This window comes from Drosophila innubila, assembly GCF_004354385.1.
Source record: "Drosophila innubila isolate TH190305 chromosome 2L unlocalized genomic scaffold, UK_Dinn_1.0 4_B_2L, whole genome shotgun sequence".
Lineage (NCBI taxonomy): Eukaryota > Metazoa > Arthropoda > Insecta > Diptera > Drosophilidae > Drosophila > Drosophila innubila.
In genome coordinates this window covers 25315757-25332531 of record NW_022995372.1, presented here as the reverse complement: position 1 = coordinate 25332531, position 16775 = coordinate 25315757, and the positions used below count along the sequence as shown (strand labels likewise).

Below are 16775 nucleotides of genomic sequence, written 5' to 3'. Positions count from 1 at the left end.
TAAATGTGCTATTTTCATTTATCACGTGAAACGCTTTCCGCGTTTTCGTGCGCCCTTCAGTATTTAGTAACTCAGATTAATCAAATATTGATTGTTAATAACTAAGAAAAACATTTGAAATAAATATAAGAAATAATTATATAAAAGACTCAAGTTATTAAGTACCTGCATACCAATTTTCAGAGCTGCGGCTTATTAGATTCTCGAGATTTCTTTGATTTATTTAAGCTAATCATGTTTAATTACGAAGACTTTCAAGGAATATAACCAAGAATTATTAACATGTAACCAGAGTTTTCATTTAGGTCATTTATATGCCACTCATTGATCGTTGATTCATTAGTTGACTCCGTCTGGTTTCGATTTCCGTTCCGTGTTCTTGGATAATTTGCAAAAGTGAAAATAGGCTCAGTTGTGCTCCAATCAACGTATTTAAATCTTTTCTTTTATTTCTGCTCGATAGAGATTTACATAATCTGCGCTTATTAATATCAGTTGGGTGGAGTTACTTCGAGTTGGTGAAAGTTTTTTTTGCCACAAATTATAACTAGAACATGCAGTAGCCAAGTTGCTGATTAGGGCCAAGGCTTAGAGCCTAGTTGACTTGCCTTTCACAAATCAGCGTTACAGCCCCCAAATAGATTATAAAAGCCAAAGCACAAAATCTGTCAGTGGGGCGTTGCCACTGTGTCAAATACTCAAAACGAAACGAAAAGAAACGAATGCTACAACAAAAGTATCTGTCAGATACTGGATACAAGTGCTCAATAGATCGATTTATTGTCTTGAATTGATGTCATTGCCTTAGAATTTATTGCCGTGCACCTTTTTTTTTTGTATAATACCGTCTTTCATTGTCTTTTCTGAAGATTTGTGTATATTGGTTTTGAAACGACAACATGATTTAACTAACTGGGTTGACTTCTTTAGTGCCATAAACAAAAACAAAGCAGAATAAATAAAACTAAATACAATTGAAAATTATCCAAGTCTTTGAATAATTGACACTTCATTTACGTTTCAATTGTTCTCTCTTTTGAATAACCATATAACTAAACTGACAGTCATCAATATTATTTACAGGTAAAATATCGTTGCCACAGAAAGCGACGCAAACCTAAAATCTGCCAAAACTCTATACATTTTGAGAGATTTTCGGTTGGTTGTTTCTATATGGCACTCTATATTCATTCTTTTTATTCTGAGTGTTAATTATTTAATAATTAAAAGCAATTTCTAGCACCCGATCAAATTTCCTGAGAGTTTTTAAGCTTTCTACAATTTTTAATGCGATTTCGAAGCTCTCTCGCTAGTTTTCCTTTAATCACATGTTTGCCAATATCATTTCAAGTTAAGACGAACTCTAACGAGCGACCCTATTCCTAACCCTCAATTTCCCATCATTACTTAAGAAGCTCTCTCTGACAAATACTCGCTGACAAGTTGAAGAATTCTTTTCTTTTTTAATTTCCCTTAACACTAATCTTTGGCTTAATCTTTTGCAACAGTTAACTAGGTTGCTGCTGAAATGTAAATTAAATTGTAATTTCCTAAAATAATAATCAATCTTCAGTGAGTTAATTCATTGACTTTCGCTCGTAACAGACACAAGAGCCATTAAAAATAATGCTTTATTAATTTGTCTAACGATTCTCTCAGTGCATTGAGGAGGCTTTTGTCAAAAAAATTATATTGTTGGGGCGTAATTGTTGGCCCTCGTTATGACAAGTTCTTGGACATTTGAAGAGACAATCGCTCCCTGACCTCTGACAGCAGCTTTCTTTGGTCTTGACTTCAGCTTCGGTTTTGTTTTTGGTATCTTTGTTAACTGTAACTACTGTAATTTATTTATGTGCCTTCTAACCAGACGTTCTGCATACACACACTTGTGACTGAGCGTCTTATACATTTTCTACATTTCCTCTATGTTTAGTCACCGGAATTATAAGAGTGAGAGCTGCCCCAATAAAATGCGTTAAGACATTGTAATTAAGTTAACAACATTTTCACCAACTAGCAAAGATGTTCTACTCTCTTCATATTTTATCTTCAGTCTCTTAAGAGAAAACTTAAGAGAGTTTTATCTTCACTTTTGGAAGCTAACCGTTCTGTCTTTATTTCCAAGTTCGCAGTGGCTTCCATGCAAATGAAAACCAAAATGAGATTCAATTAAAAATCTACCGCAACACTCAAAATAAAAGTCAACTGCAGTGATTTATTGTGTGAAACTGAAACTTATTTTTTGGCTTCTTTTTGTTTTTATTTAGACGGTGTCTTCGACTGTGACTCTGACATTGACTACTTCTTTTTTCGCGTGAAAGCTTCAGTTTCTTTGCTCTGGGGCTTAAATTAGGATAATGGCTTGATTAAAAGTTGTCATGAGAACGATATGAACTGAGCAGAGTGTTGCTAGAGTATTCCATGTCATGGCATGAGAGCTTCAATTAAGCGCACTTCTTGATCATATCACACTTTCTGCATCTCATACAGGGTATAGTCAACTTGTTGTTAAATTTGTAACAGTAATATAAAATGAATGTTTTTAAGCATTTGATACATCCTTTTCTTTTGACAAAAATTTTTAAATATTCTTGAAAAAATTTTGAATTTAATGTTAAAAAGAAACAAACGTAAATTCTTTATTTATTATAGAAACTCTATAAAAAAAATGATAATATACTTTGTTTTCTTCTATTACTTTCTTAAAGATATTTCCAGACTTATAGTATTTTAATACATATTTATAATTGGTAACTCACTAAATAGTATTTCTGCAATATTTGAATCTTTACAAAATTATTTGATTATCGCTTTGAAGTCATAATTTCGTATTTCTTGTTTTGTAATGCGTTTTCATAATTTATAGATTTTTCCAGATTTATAGCGAAAATAATTGTTACTTTTATAGTTTGCCTTCAGCACTTTTCACATTCCACACCTTAAAGTCTAATACTCTCTTTGTAAAGTTAGAGGTACATCTATCGCATAAGTTCAAATACATATCGATATTCTTGTTTGTAGTATCATGTTCTTTATTTGCATGCAAGTTTCTGGTGCCCGTTGCTAATCCGTTCTTAATGAAAGTGGATGTGGTGCATGGTCTCTTGGTCTTTTGTCTGTTGTTCTGATGGTCTGTTTGGTCTGACGAGGCCATGGTCGAGCTGTAGTCGTGTTTGGTTCTATTCTCTTGTGGAGACAAGTCGACGGTTTGGTTCTTTCACTGGCAATGACCGCCATTTGCTCTGGCGTTGCACACTGAAGCATTAGAGCCCAAAACGTGGCAAAAAATCATTTATTTTATAGAAGCGACTCCGACCCTATAAAGTATATGTATATATTCTTGATCAGCATCAACAACAAAGTTCTTAAGAACGGCAGTAATGGAGATTTAAAGTTTTCAAGTAATACAAGTAATTTTCTTAAATTACGTCTATATATATTGAAACAAGAAACATAGGATACCCGTTTCTCAGTCGGGTTCTCGACTATAGCCTCCGAATTGCTTAAAATATGCACAGAAAATGTTTTGTAGCTGACCAAAACAGAATCACACTGTGGAACCAGTCATTTCAAAACTTTAAAGTCTTCTATTAAATGCTTTTGACATTTTAAAATGCATATGTTTATTGGCTCAAAGATATGAAAAAAATGAGAATAGGTCCACTGTGCGTTGTTTGATTTTCACGTTTGTTTATTTGTTTGTTTGGTTTTCGCATGCAACCTGACTGAGAATGAGGTGCTTGTGCTGATTCTCACTACCAGTTTCTTCGGTCTTTTTTTCAAAGTTTTTAACTTTTGATAAATTTTGCTTGCTTGTTTTTTGTAGATGAATATTATTTATAGCTGTGGTTCGTGTCGCAGGCTGATTTAATTTGATAAGCTGTCCACAAATTTCCTCTACCCCATTTCTGTCTGTCTCTGTATCAATTTATTAAGTTTTTTTTATGCCAGCTCTGTGAGTATGAATTGTAAACAAAGTAATAAAGTTGAGGATTTAATTTGTAACTAACAAGGAAGTACAGCTATAGGTTTTCTTTTTATTATTTATTTTATTATTTTAGAATGCAGCACAAAAACAGAAAATGTTATGTTCTTCAGGAGCGTAATTGCTAAAGTTAGACTGCAACCACTTTGTAGTACAATGATCTTCAATTCCATAATGTGCGACAAATAGCTTTTATCTAATATCTAACAACATTTGTTGGATGCGTCACAAACTAGAAACTGAATAAAATTCACATTAATTGGCTTGCTATGGAAAACAACAGTTAAAATACCCATTAAAACAGTTAAGGTTTTCTATAAGCTCCGTTTATCTCCAGGTTAAAGCTGGACTTTCAGCCGTACAACAAGTTCATAGGGTATATAGAAATGTGGCAGTCCAGGGACCTCTGTCTGCTTCTCTCGTTTGGTAAAATTACAGAGTATGTGAGTTTACCTACAAGCTCTTCATGCATAAGAAAAATACATTACCAGCAAAGTTAGCAGTCACTTACCTGAATTGGACCCGGCTTACCCTCTTCCTCATTCCATTTTCCACACCTCTCTCTCTATATTTTGTCTTACAGAATTAACAAGTTGTGAATATAGAAAATACACGTACCTGTATCATTTGCTCTGAATGTCTAAACAATTGTGCGGGTAATTGCATCTAGTTTAATTCGGTTTATGACATGGGCATGAATTGGCCTCAGTTACCGACAGAGACGCTTCGATTCGCTTGTCATTGGAAGTTGCCGCTGCGTGGCACACATTTTCACATTAGACGACCCCAGTTTGGAAGTTGCAACTCGCTTGTTGCCTCTAGCAGAAGGCAGTACCGAGTGGAAGAACCACAGCTCAGAGGCCCCAATCCCGCTAAAAGGAAGAGGAACAACAGGAACAGCAGGAGGAGGAGGAGTGGGGCAAGATGACGCTTCAGCAGTGCATTTTCTTACTGGCAATACTTTCGTATTGCCCGCACAGATGGCTTTATCACGCAGAATACAGGTGAGTTCTCAACGGTAACGTGCGTGAAAACTCTGATAACACAAGCTTATAAGAAACAAGCGGAGAGGGAAAACGTGTACAACAGAAGCTGCCTGCTTTAGTATTTGCCTTTAATCTAGTTTCGTTCATAATTCTTAACTTCAGAAATAAAGTTTCATCAAGAACAATATACAATAATTCTTATTTTTTATCAGAGCTGAGATAGGGAAACTTAAATAGATTTCTGGAATTTAGATCAGTTCAAAGATATGATATTATAAGTACATATTTGGATAAAATCAATCCATTCTTTCTTGTTATTTTATCCTTGATATTTTATTTTAATTGAATAACTGGTTTATTTAACAGTTTGATTTTCTTAAATGAATATTTCATTATGCTAAAATTTAACTTGATATTTCTTTATTTAGTGGAACTAAGAAAATTTGATTAAAATTAAAATAAAATTATGTAAATGTTAAATAATTAAAATTAAAATTTAAAATTAGAGCTAAAACTATAAAGGAAACAAAAAAAAATAAAATTTTAAAGCTGAAAGAACTCTTATTTAAAATATTTTTTTTTTAACATTTTATTGTATCTCTTTGCATATCTTCCTCAATTATTAAAAGAATTAACCACCATCACATCCCATTGTATTTATTGTATTAAATAAATTTATATTCTCAAAAGAATAATAATTTAAGCTTCGAACTCTTTCCTTTCTGAACATAATGATATCGAATTTTTAGGATGTCATCATAATGGCACTTGGTACGCGGACAAGTCGGTGGTGCCCAGCATGGAAAAGTGCCTCAACTGTCAGTGCAATCGCAAGACGCTCGTCTGTCGCCTGAAAGTCTGTCCGGAGATGCCAATGCCACCTCCCAGGGCTGCGTGGTTGTCCAAAGAAAAACACCTGTTGTCCCTATTTATCGTGTGCTCGTTTGGATGCCTTCTATAAGATTCCCACCAAGCGACGCATCATCGCCTACCTGGACCACTATAGAACGCGAGTCCATCGATCGCGTGGTCAATGATAATATACAAAGACGCTCCGATGACTCGGATGTTGATCTATTTGGTAAGTAAAGATAAACATACACACATGCATTGAATAAAACCATAAAATATATTTTTTAGTTTGTGTGAAGAATGGAACAGTGTACAAGTCAGGATCAGCCATGTCCTCAAATCGAATCTGTGCAGCTATTGCTACTGCATAGGTAAGTAAAAGACAGAAGAATGAATTCAGAACGGATTGTAAAGAAGGGAGAACAGACGATGATAATAATTTAAAGAACAATTCATTGTCGCTTAGGAACAGCAGGTGCGCTATAGTAAGTGAAACAGTGAAAAGAGCAGTGAAAGAGAACAAAAGAGTGAGAAAGGGCACAGTTTACATTAAAACAACATAGTACATTATCTAAAGAACAGTAAGATGCGATGAGAATCTGGGTGGTAAATTGGATAAGTTAATGATAAAACTTATTGTAAGTTGAAAAATCAAAGAAGGAAATTGTAAGTGAAGAAAAAAAATGAAAGGACGGTGAGTGGAAATAAATATGGACGACAATTTATTGAAGTAACCATCTAAAATATCAATATGAACAAGGCAGGGCAGCAGGGAAACCAGGGCAACAGTAAATGGAATGACTTAATAGGGAGACAGTTAATTTAAAAGAAATCTAATTTTAATAACATTTCATTCTGTAATACAACTAGTGCTCTTAAATAAAACTTATGAATTAAATAAATAAATAAAGGAGGTGAGACTACATAAATGGAAAAAACTGAGTAACTATTAATATAGACGAAAAGTTATACAGAGGTAGGAACAGTTTAGTAGTTGAGAGAAGAGAGAGTGAGTTATTGGCAGGTTATTTTTATGTAAATGTATGTGAGATTCAATTGGGTTTAGTATGTTGCAGTTTCAAGTGGGAATCGTTGATGGGAACAGTGAGTGTAGACAATAAATAAGAAAAATGGGCTAGGTACATAATATCAATATCTGCAACTCCAAGTGGGATTAGTGTTGAAAAGAAATAGAAAACTTGAGTAAATATGAACAGAAAATAGGGACAAATAACATCGACACAGAGTCATCATATCAATCTCTAAACTTTCTCTTCTCTTTCTCCCTCAGGTGGAACCGAGAAGTGCGTGAAGCCCAAGTGCATGTTGCCCGTGGAGGGTTTGCAAGCCCATCTTTGTGGACTCCACCTGTTGTCAGTGCTACGGTGCAGCATGGACATCAGGAAATCTCTCAAGAGATACGATATCGAAACATCGAATAAGCATTTCCAGCAGATATCGCAGCGTCTGCAGAGGATGAGGTTTGCACCGTGGGATCACAGTTCTATACAGAAGGTCAGAAGATGCGTTCGGATGCGGACAAGCCGTGTGACATTTGTTTCTGCATACGTGGAACGCGACGTTGTGCACCCAAGAAATGTTCCCCAGCGCTGAAGAACTGCATTCCCGTGGTGCCCAAGGGACAGTATTTATCCTCCAGCTACGATTGCGGCAGTCAGAGGATTATCGACGTTCCCAGAGCTCCAGGCAATTTAATCTTTATAGTTTGCTGTTTTGGAAGGAGCAGGAAGCAGGGGCGACGGCCGCGGCTGCGACGATGCCACAGAATGCCATGGCGGAGCATTATCCATTAGATCGTCATCCCACAGAGCCTCCAGTAGGAGATGCCCTCCAAGCAGCGGCGAGAAGAGCTCAGTGCAGCCCTGAGAGAGGACTCAGTTCATCGATAGCAACAACAATCAAGTGCTGGCCAGCAACATGGATCTGGTGAAACAGCGGCCTGCGCCCATCACAGAAGTGGGCGTGGCCACTGAAATCAGCAGCAGCACTGAACTGAGTTTCCTGGACTTACTCTTAGGTCCCAGCACGGAGAAAGAAATCAAAGTCATGCCAGAAACGACAACTGTGAAGAAACCCTTGTCCTGGGTGGATTTGCTGCTTGGTCCTGACGAGGAGGAGCCTGTGCAGGCATCCTCAACAGTAACTGAGTCATTTGTGGATGCCAGCACGGCCTTAACTCAACCGGAAGCGGAACCAACCACCACCACTTTGAGCAGCATTAAACGCCTTGCAGATGATTTCGATGATCAATTGAACAGCGATGAGATTGCAGTGGGTGAATTGCCGGCGGAAGCACAACAAATTGTCCTCAGCAACTCGGAAAATTGGGCAGGATCAAAGCAACCAACGAGTGGCACTACTGAAAAGTCACCTCCGGACTTATTTAACGTGCTATTGGATGGTCTATCCGATATTTTGGATGACAATGTTACATCAACAACATCGACAACAACCACGACGACAACAACAAGGCAACCCATTAAAGTGCATGCACCACCCATGTTCCGTCCCCTACCAAGCAATAAACCACTGCATAACCGCATCAACTCGAAGCTGGCGAATTTGACGGTCACTCCGCCTATGGTTGTGGTCACCAGTAAATATGGACAGCCCGTGACCTATAGGGAACTGCTGCCAGTGGAACAAACAGCCACCACAACAACAACAACAACGCCCAAACCAGCCACAACAACTATGGTTAAAACCCACAGCTACGACAATCAAACCGAGTAAATAAAACCAAAGACCCTCGACGCACCAACACCTACTAACAACAATCTTGTCTTCAGCGACAACTACATCGACCACCACCGCGGGCCACCACAACCACTATCAGGACCACCGTTGGAATTTGGCTTCAAACAAACAGCCTCCACACATCGTTGGCTCCGTCAGATACCGTTGATAATCAAGAGCAGATCAAGGCATTTTGGAGCGGACCTTTGGATGACAATGACAGCACCGCCCACCACCCAGTTTGCCCAATCTGAATAATGCCTTTCTTCCCACGGATGCTGTGAATACTGCACCCAAATTGCCATCCCAAAGCAGCTACAGCAATCAATAATTATTATCAACCGATGGCTTCCGATAAATGGATATCGATTACGATGCTTCGTACGATGAAACCGCTGCACATTATCCATCGATAGCCTCAGCCTATCCACAGCAACAACCACAGCAGCACCACCCCAATGACAACAACAACAAAAACAACAACGATCAGGCTGCCTATAAATACAAATTCAATATTGAGGTGCCGGCAGTTGAACCACCTCCGGAGCCAGTCGATGCATCTGGGTGGACAATGAGGAAGTGCGGACTATGTAAAGTATGACTTCGATCAACAGGTGGTGCCACCAGCACACAGTGGTTTCTCACCACCCACCGAGAGCTGAGGGCGGCTTTATGCCCAAGGAGCCGCTTGTTATTGATGGGGAAGTGCTGCAGGATCATGCGTAACCAATGTGATCCTTGCAATCGGCGATAATTATCATGTCACCCAACACGTTATCGATATAACAGCGGAGTCAAGGACACAATGATACCTCAGCAATAGGTAAGTTGGTTGGGTTAAGAAAGGGGAAGGGAGAGTTGTTGTATATAAAATCTTCTGAATAAGTTTTAGGTGAAAGTTGACTATCTAAAGCAGGGGTGGACAACCATATTCGGCTTTTTGCTAAAATTTTAATTAATTTAAATCAGTGCTTGGCTGATAAAGGTTCAAGGTTCAATCGAATTTACGGACTAATTTTATTAACTAAGTTAAAGGCCCACATACACTTTAAATCGGTTTTCAGTTGGATTGATTTCTGTGGCTGAGTTAAATATAGAGACATGCGTTACTGGTAAATTCCATTTATACATGTATGTATATTAGGGTGCATCGATTTATATGGACCAAAAAAAAAATGTTAACTGGTAACCCAAATTCGTTATCAACGGTCAATTCTAAGATGTTTTCAATTCCTAGTCCCAGCTTTTTTGAGTTGAAAAACGTTTTTTTTTTTTTTAAAGTTTTAGCATAAGACCAATTGTCCTTAAAACATAATTTTTGTCCTTGCAAGGACTTAAAACTCAAAAAATGTTAACTCAAAAAGCGGGGGACTAGGAGTTGATATTAGAACTATGGTTTCTTGCTGAAACATCTCAAATTGACCGTAGATTACAATTTGGGCTTCCACCTATGTTTAATCTTAAAATATATATTTTAATATTATTTACCACATATAATTTAAGAAATAAGAAATTAATTATTCCCTTTAAATTTACAGAATTACAACTCCAGTCCTTTAAAGATGTCATACACAGAGAGGAAGTCATGGAATCTGGACACACTCATTGTTGATAAACCCAGCAAGGAAGCCAACGCAACAAGGAGCAAGATCAACAGTTGCAGCAGGAACAACAGCAACACCTGCAGCATATTGAGTGTCAGCTACAGCATCAGAAACTCTTCGGTGACAAACTGCTGCAGCAACAGTTTCAATAATGACAGGCTGAACCAATAACAGCAAAAGCGCCAGCATGCAACAACAAAACAAACACCGTTAATAGACAAACTCAGAATCAATAAACTGGATCAGTTGCTGGACGAGGTGCTGGGCAGCGCAATTCACAGTAGCAGCACAGTGCCGCCTAAGGACATTGCCACCCAGCAAAGCAGCAACAAGTGCAATTAACAGCAACAACAACCACAACGACAACTGTGCGACCAACAATGAAAACCAACACGTGCCAATAAAGGAAACAAAACAAAAAACAAACCGGCAGCCGGCAGCAGACGCAATAATCCAGCTGCAGCGACATCCAACCCATAAGATTCAAAGTTCAACAGGCCACGCGACGAGACTCCGCCAGCAGCAGCAACAACAGATCAGACAACAGCCACATCAATTACAGGAACAACTCAGTTGCAACCGCAGCGTTGACAAGTGTTAAGGGCGGGAACAACAGCTACAACGATACCAGCAATGGTGCTAAAGCCAACAGCTGTAGCAGCAACAGCAGCAGCAACTACTACATCTACAGCGAAGCAACGACAACAACAACAACTGCTTCCATTACAGTGCGTCCATTTTTAATGTCACCGTTCGACAGGTTGCCGTTCATGAACGCCAGCTAGGGTGAGGACCGCATGTTGCAACCACAGCAACGGTTGCTGGAGCTGCAACAGCGACCGCAGCAATTCCCACTATCAGCACGCGCCCAGCCAATAACAACAACAACAGAACGACATCTGCTCCCATTGCTGCGGCAGCTGATGCAAGTTCAATTATGGGCGGAGGCGGCGGTGTGTGGCGGCGTGGTTGGTGGTGATAGTTTAATGGACCACACGGGCATTTTAAAATTGGCCGACTGCATTTACGGCCGCATGTATCGCGTTGGTCGCATTATTATAATTATCAATCAATGCCTAGAATGCAAATGCACCGGGTGGGCGTCAAGTGTGGCCCATTAGACTGTTAATTTAAGCCAACTTTTAGTCCCCCTACTTTACGCCTGTGCCGCCTCCACCGTACTCGTTCACTGTGTATGTGTGCGTAGTCTTTGTGTCTGTGTTAACTGACTGCCTGAATTTTAACTCTTTGTTTATGCATTTAACATTTAGTTAACATTTAGCTTACACTCTTTAAGGCATTTCTTTCCATACGAAATAAACCTGGCTGTTAGTATATTAGGAGGTAACTTTGGCTCTATATATTAATCATAAGTTTAATATAGATATTTAACATTAAATTAAAATACATACATTACTTAAATAAATGCATTTAACTGAGATATTGATATTTAATTTTAACTTCAAATTCAAGAAATCAAAATATTAACAAATAAAATTAAATTAAAATAAATTGAACTTATTTTTTTAAGGAATTTCAGGTAATCAACGATTGATTTCTTTAAATCTAGCCCATTAATTTACTGGATCTGATCTTGTTTAAGCGTAAGATTATATTGTAAAATATATACAAGTAATAGGGAAGGAGGCATTTCTGACCCTATAATCCTGTTCCATGGGGAAACTTAAAACACATGGCCGTGAACTTACGCTTTTAAATGCTTGAGCCCACTAATATTTTATGGTCAATTTTTTTTTTGAGTGTGTTTAGACTATATGTTTAGAATTTTAGAACGTTGTCTCACCTTGTTTCTAAAATTGCTGATTTTCTGATAAGATGTTTGCCCATTAAACGTACTTGATGAACCATAGTGCATATTGTGCTTATGAATATTCCCAGCGTTACCATATGGTAACAAGCAATGGAATATTACTAAAACTTCATTTTCAGACAGTAAAATTTCATTTTCATTCTAAGATGGAAATTGTTGTCCCTAACTGATAATCGAAAATGTGCTTTAATTTGCTCACTATATTCTAGAAGTGCAAAAAACGGCATTTGGCAATTCGTCAAAGTAAAATATAAATCTTTTAACTAATTTTGAGTACTGAACCATAGGCAATGTACACATCATTAAAAGGTAAAAGAGTGCTCTTTTAAATTATAAAAAATTTGAAAAAAAAAACACTATTTTCAGTAAATTTACGTTTTTTTATGTTTTTTTTGTAAAATATGATTTTCTATAGCAGCTAGGATGTGATAGCCAATTTGAACCAAATTTGGGCAGGATATAAAACCAACTTCAATGCATATTCTGTGAGTTTTGGTTGAGATATCTCAAAAAACAAAATTGTCCATACTAAGGTGGAGTTGTTGGTTAGCCCTATGACTATAGTTGTCATAGTGCATATAGTCTTTCGATTTGAAATAAATTTGGTCATATATATCAGGGAAGAGCCCCTGTTGGATACAATGTGTTTATTGGACTTTTGGCAAATATTCGTATTGTGTAGTATTAAAAAAACCTGTACCTTATGAGAGTCTTATAGGAGTTTAATAAATTTTATTCTTTTGTTGTTCCTAGGATGTTGACCTATATCAAATTAATTTTTAAATTTGGCCCCGCCCACGTCAATACGTAAATGATAAAAATTTAATAACAAGAGAATTTTAAGCTGCGAGTCCTGAAAATTTGTGCTTAGAAAATTTCATCAAAGTTAGTTAATAAACAGAGAACATATTGCGAAGGATGTTTGTTGTTTTCCTTATCACCTAGAACAGAGACTATTATTAAAGCTGAGCTACCAATTTGGTGACAATGCTGCTATATTTGTCTACATAAAATCCAGTTTGCTTCAAATTTTGCCAAATAATTTATGTTGGGCATGTTATATGAATGTTATGTTACTGTAATTTTATGTTAATATATACGTTTTTTCTGTTAATTTTGTTAATTAATTGGCCGATGAAAGCGATCAGGGTCGGAACCTCCTGTTTATTTTATTAAATGGCAGCCAGGCACTAAATTACACGTTTATATTATTAGAAAAATTCAAATGGCTTTTACTCGACTGACTCAACAATTGAGTCATACATATTGAAATTTATTTCTTAAATAGGGCTGAAATCCCAGCGGTGCTGCAATACCAGGCCAACCCTTGACAGAGGTGGAGCAAGCTCTAGCACTCCGTCTGATACAAAAAATCAGTTTAACATTTGCGGTCCTCCAATGGAGGAACTATCAGATATTAAGCTGATAAGAACAGATACCAAAGGCCGAGAAGCGATAACTTTAATGGTGTCAATGCCTACAACTCCATTCGTCGACTACTATAACAACTTGGGAATTATAATGAAAACGTAAATTTTGCACAATCATTTTGTAGTGCCTACTTTCAGGTAGTTCCCTCAGGGGTAGTTTTGTCTAGGGTGGCATTTTGATGTGCCTTGACATTGTAATTTCAAACAGTTTAGAATCAGTGGCATTGTGCACTGTGAGCAAAAGGTGAGCTACTTTGTACATAAAAGTTACTTTTGCGCAGTGCCAGATGCTTTTCGTTTTTATGTGGATTTATATTTATTTAAAATTTTTATATTAAACTGAATTTTATTCGTCACAAAAGTGGATATCAGAAATTTTAGGGCTAGAAATTGCCACTAGACTTTTACCTCGTGTATATGTTTTTTTTGGGATATCAGAAATTTTGCAATTGCTTTACTTTTGACATTGTAACTTTATCATTAATGCAGGATAATAGTAAAATATATAAATTTAGTTGTTGATCTATTTCATATTTAAATAGCAGATCGTGGGCATACTCTACTTAACGTGAGTTCACTATGAAAAAAACAAGGACTGGTTTTGCCCGATCGGTCCTATGACAGCTATATGATATAGTGGTCCATTTGAACCAACTTGGTCAGGATATATAAAACCAAGCCAAATGCATATTGTATCAGTTTGGTTGCGATATCTCATAAAACCAAAAAGTTTTAAAACGTGATATTCGACCGATAGAAAATGTATATATTCACTTTCAGGTAATATCTTCTAAGCCCCTCAATTAAAATTTATGTTTCATATCCAAAAACTCAAAACTTTTCGTACTACAATATACTCAAATAAAATAAAATTAATAAAAATCAGAGCCGTGTTGTCAAAATCGCCAAAATGTAAGCTAAAAACTTTATTTCACCTGTTAAATGTTACCTGAGGTATTTTAAAAAAGGTTAAAGGTACGACTAAAAGCATTCAAACACACCTTTCAATGATATATAGAACATATCAGTAGCTTCTATTTTTTTTTTTAAAAAGCCGCTAGTTTTTCAAACAAACATTTCTAGATATTCGAAATGGAATAAATCCCCATCATTACATCTAAGGCTTTTTTAGCGCTTTGATACAAACAGACAAACAAACATTTAATTTTAGAAGTCCACTAAAAAATTTAAATTTATTTATCTTTTGAACCAGTTATCGGATTTGGGTGATTGAGGTATCAATCAACGCGTATTTTTAATTAGAAAATAGCCAACAACCCCATTAGCTGCAATCATAGAGTATCTCAGAGTAAGGTCCTCTTTTGTTCAAAATCAGCTCTGTTAAGCTGGCATTGCAAATTCGAGTTCATTTTCGACATTCATTTGTGAAGATTCAGGTCGATACGAAGGATCAAAGCTGGCTACGAGCTAACTTGACTGTTGGTTTTCAATATATAGCACGAACTCGGGAATTGTAATTTTTTCTGCTGGTGTGTCGGTCAATCATGAACATTTTAAATTATCCGGAATTTATCCACAGGAGCATGGTATTGTTCTTATGCCCACATTTAGCAACATAAAACACGTTTTTCAATGTCATCTCAAATTCAGAAACTGCATTGGATCTAGACATGTTCCTCACCACTCCTTGGTATGCTTTGAGAAATTTTTTTAGCTTTACGACAATGCTTTTTTCATTTATTAGCTGAATATTAATTTTTACCCTTTTTTAGTTATTTTAGTTGCTATTATCGGTGTAAAGCTTGCATACGATAATTTTTTCTTTGATTTTTCTTTTTCCTCGATCGTTTGAAAAATAATATTTCAATGCATCTCGTTGTGTTAGCCAATCAATTCTGAAGTTCGCGCTGTATTATGATGGCATGATCTCAGGCTAGACTGATGGCTATCATCCGCTTTGTTTACTGCTGGTTGAATGGCGTTCAGTTTCATGGATGGCTAATTTCCAAAACTATAGCTTTTCAATAGAGTTAGTGCATTTGATCAACAACTATCTACACTCCTGTATTAATTGACCAAAATTACAGTACATTTTTTTATAAATCGAAATTTGCAAAGTTTCTCCATCTACAACCTCGTATTACTGTAAAAAATATATAAAATATTTTAGATTATGGGTGCGTGGGCATGTAGAATAAATAAACAATCGCGATGCTATAGCAGGCGACATATTGTTTGAGCTCTAGTTTTCATAGTCACTGAGATATAGTCAAACAAGGAATGGATAGTTCGGCTCATTTGTCGAAAAAAAATTTTTTTTTTGGTTTTTCCCAAAAAAAACAATGTTATAAAATTCGTTATAAACCGCTGAAATAGAATTGTGCTCAAAATCATTGAAAAATATGGTATTTTATTTATATTTTTTTTTTAAATTGCATTTTATAAATATATGTTATACGGAAATCTTTATGCTTGTCAGCGGGATCTAGGAATTCATTTTAGACCCATAGTTTTTTGGTGAAATATTCTTTGAATTCATCATAGTTTCCGATTTTGGAATTTTGATTGCCACCGTTTTTCTCACCCATACAAATTGTCCCCATATATTGTCTTGATCAGCATCAACGGCCAAGTCGATATATCCATGTCCTGACGTCCGTCCATCTGTATGAATACCTAGATCTTAGAGACTATAAGAGATAGAGACGCCAAAATTGTATGTGTGTATCTCAATATTGCAAATATTAAATACAACAAATATTATTACTTGACCAAATTTTTGATCGAAGCGAATCAAAGTTAATGCCAAGTGTAATAACGCTAAAATATATTTTTGCGAATACTTTGGCCAAGTAAACTATAGTGCATAATGGAGTGCCCCTATTTTGTAACTTAAAATTGTTGTCACAAAGATTATGATTTTTTACTCCTCTGTAAAGATTTGTGAGACAGTAGTAAGAAGCCGTGGCGCCAATATAAAAATAAATGGCTTTTCCTCGACTGACTCAACAATTAGTCATACATATTATTGTTATTTATTTCTTAGTTGGGCTGAAATCCCAGCGGTGCTGCAATACCGGGCCAACCCTTGACAGAGGTGGAGCAAGCTCCTAGCACTCCGTCTGATACCAAAATCAGTTTAACATTTGCGGTCCTCAATGGAGAACTATCAGATGTTAAGCTGATAAGAACAGATATACACATTTGATCTTAGCCAAAGGCCGAGAAGCGATAACTTTAATGGTGTCTATGCCTTCAACTCCCTTTGTCGACTACTATAACAACTTGGGAATTATAATGAAAACGTAAATTTTGCACAACCATTTTGTAGTGCCTACTCTAGGGTAGTTCACTTAAGGGTAGCTTTGT

General features: G+C 36.6%; 1 non-coding gene and 2 pseudogenes across 1 annotated transcript; 1 reads left to right on the top strand and 2 right to left on the bottom strand.

Annotated features, from left to right (window-relative positions):
* Positions 1-4141: 4141 nt before the first annotated feature.
* On the top strand, positions 4142-10625 carry LOC117781269 (annotated as a pseudogene).
* A 2670-nt stretch (positions 10626-13295) lies between these two features.
* On the bottom strand, positions 13296-13472 carry LOC117782432 (annotated as a pseudogene).
* A 2975-nt stretch (positions 13473-16447) lies between these two features.
* On the bottom strand, positions 16448-16639 carry LOC117782428. Its single transcript, XR_004617261.1, has one exon. It is a non-coding gene; the product is annotated as a U2 spliceosomal RNA (small nuclear RNA).
* Between the last annotated feature and the right edge of the window lie 136 nt (positions 16640-16775).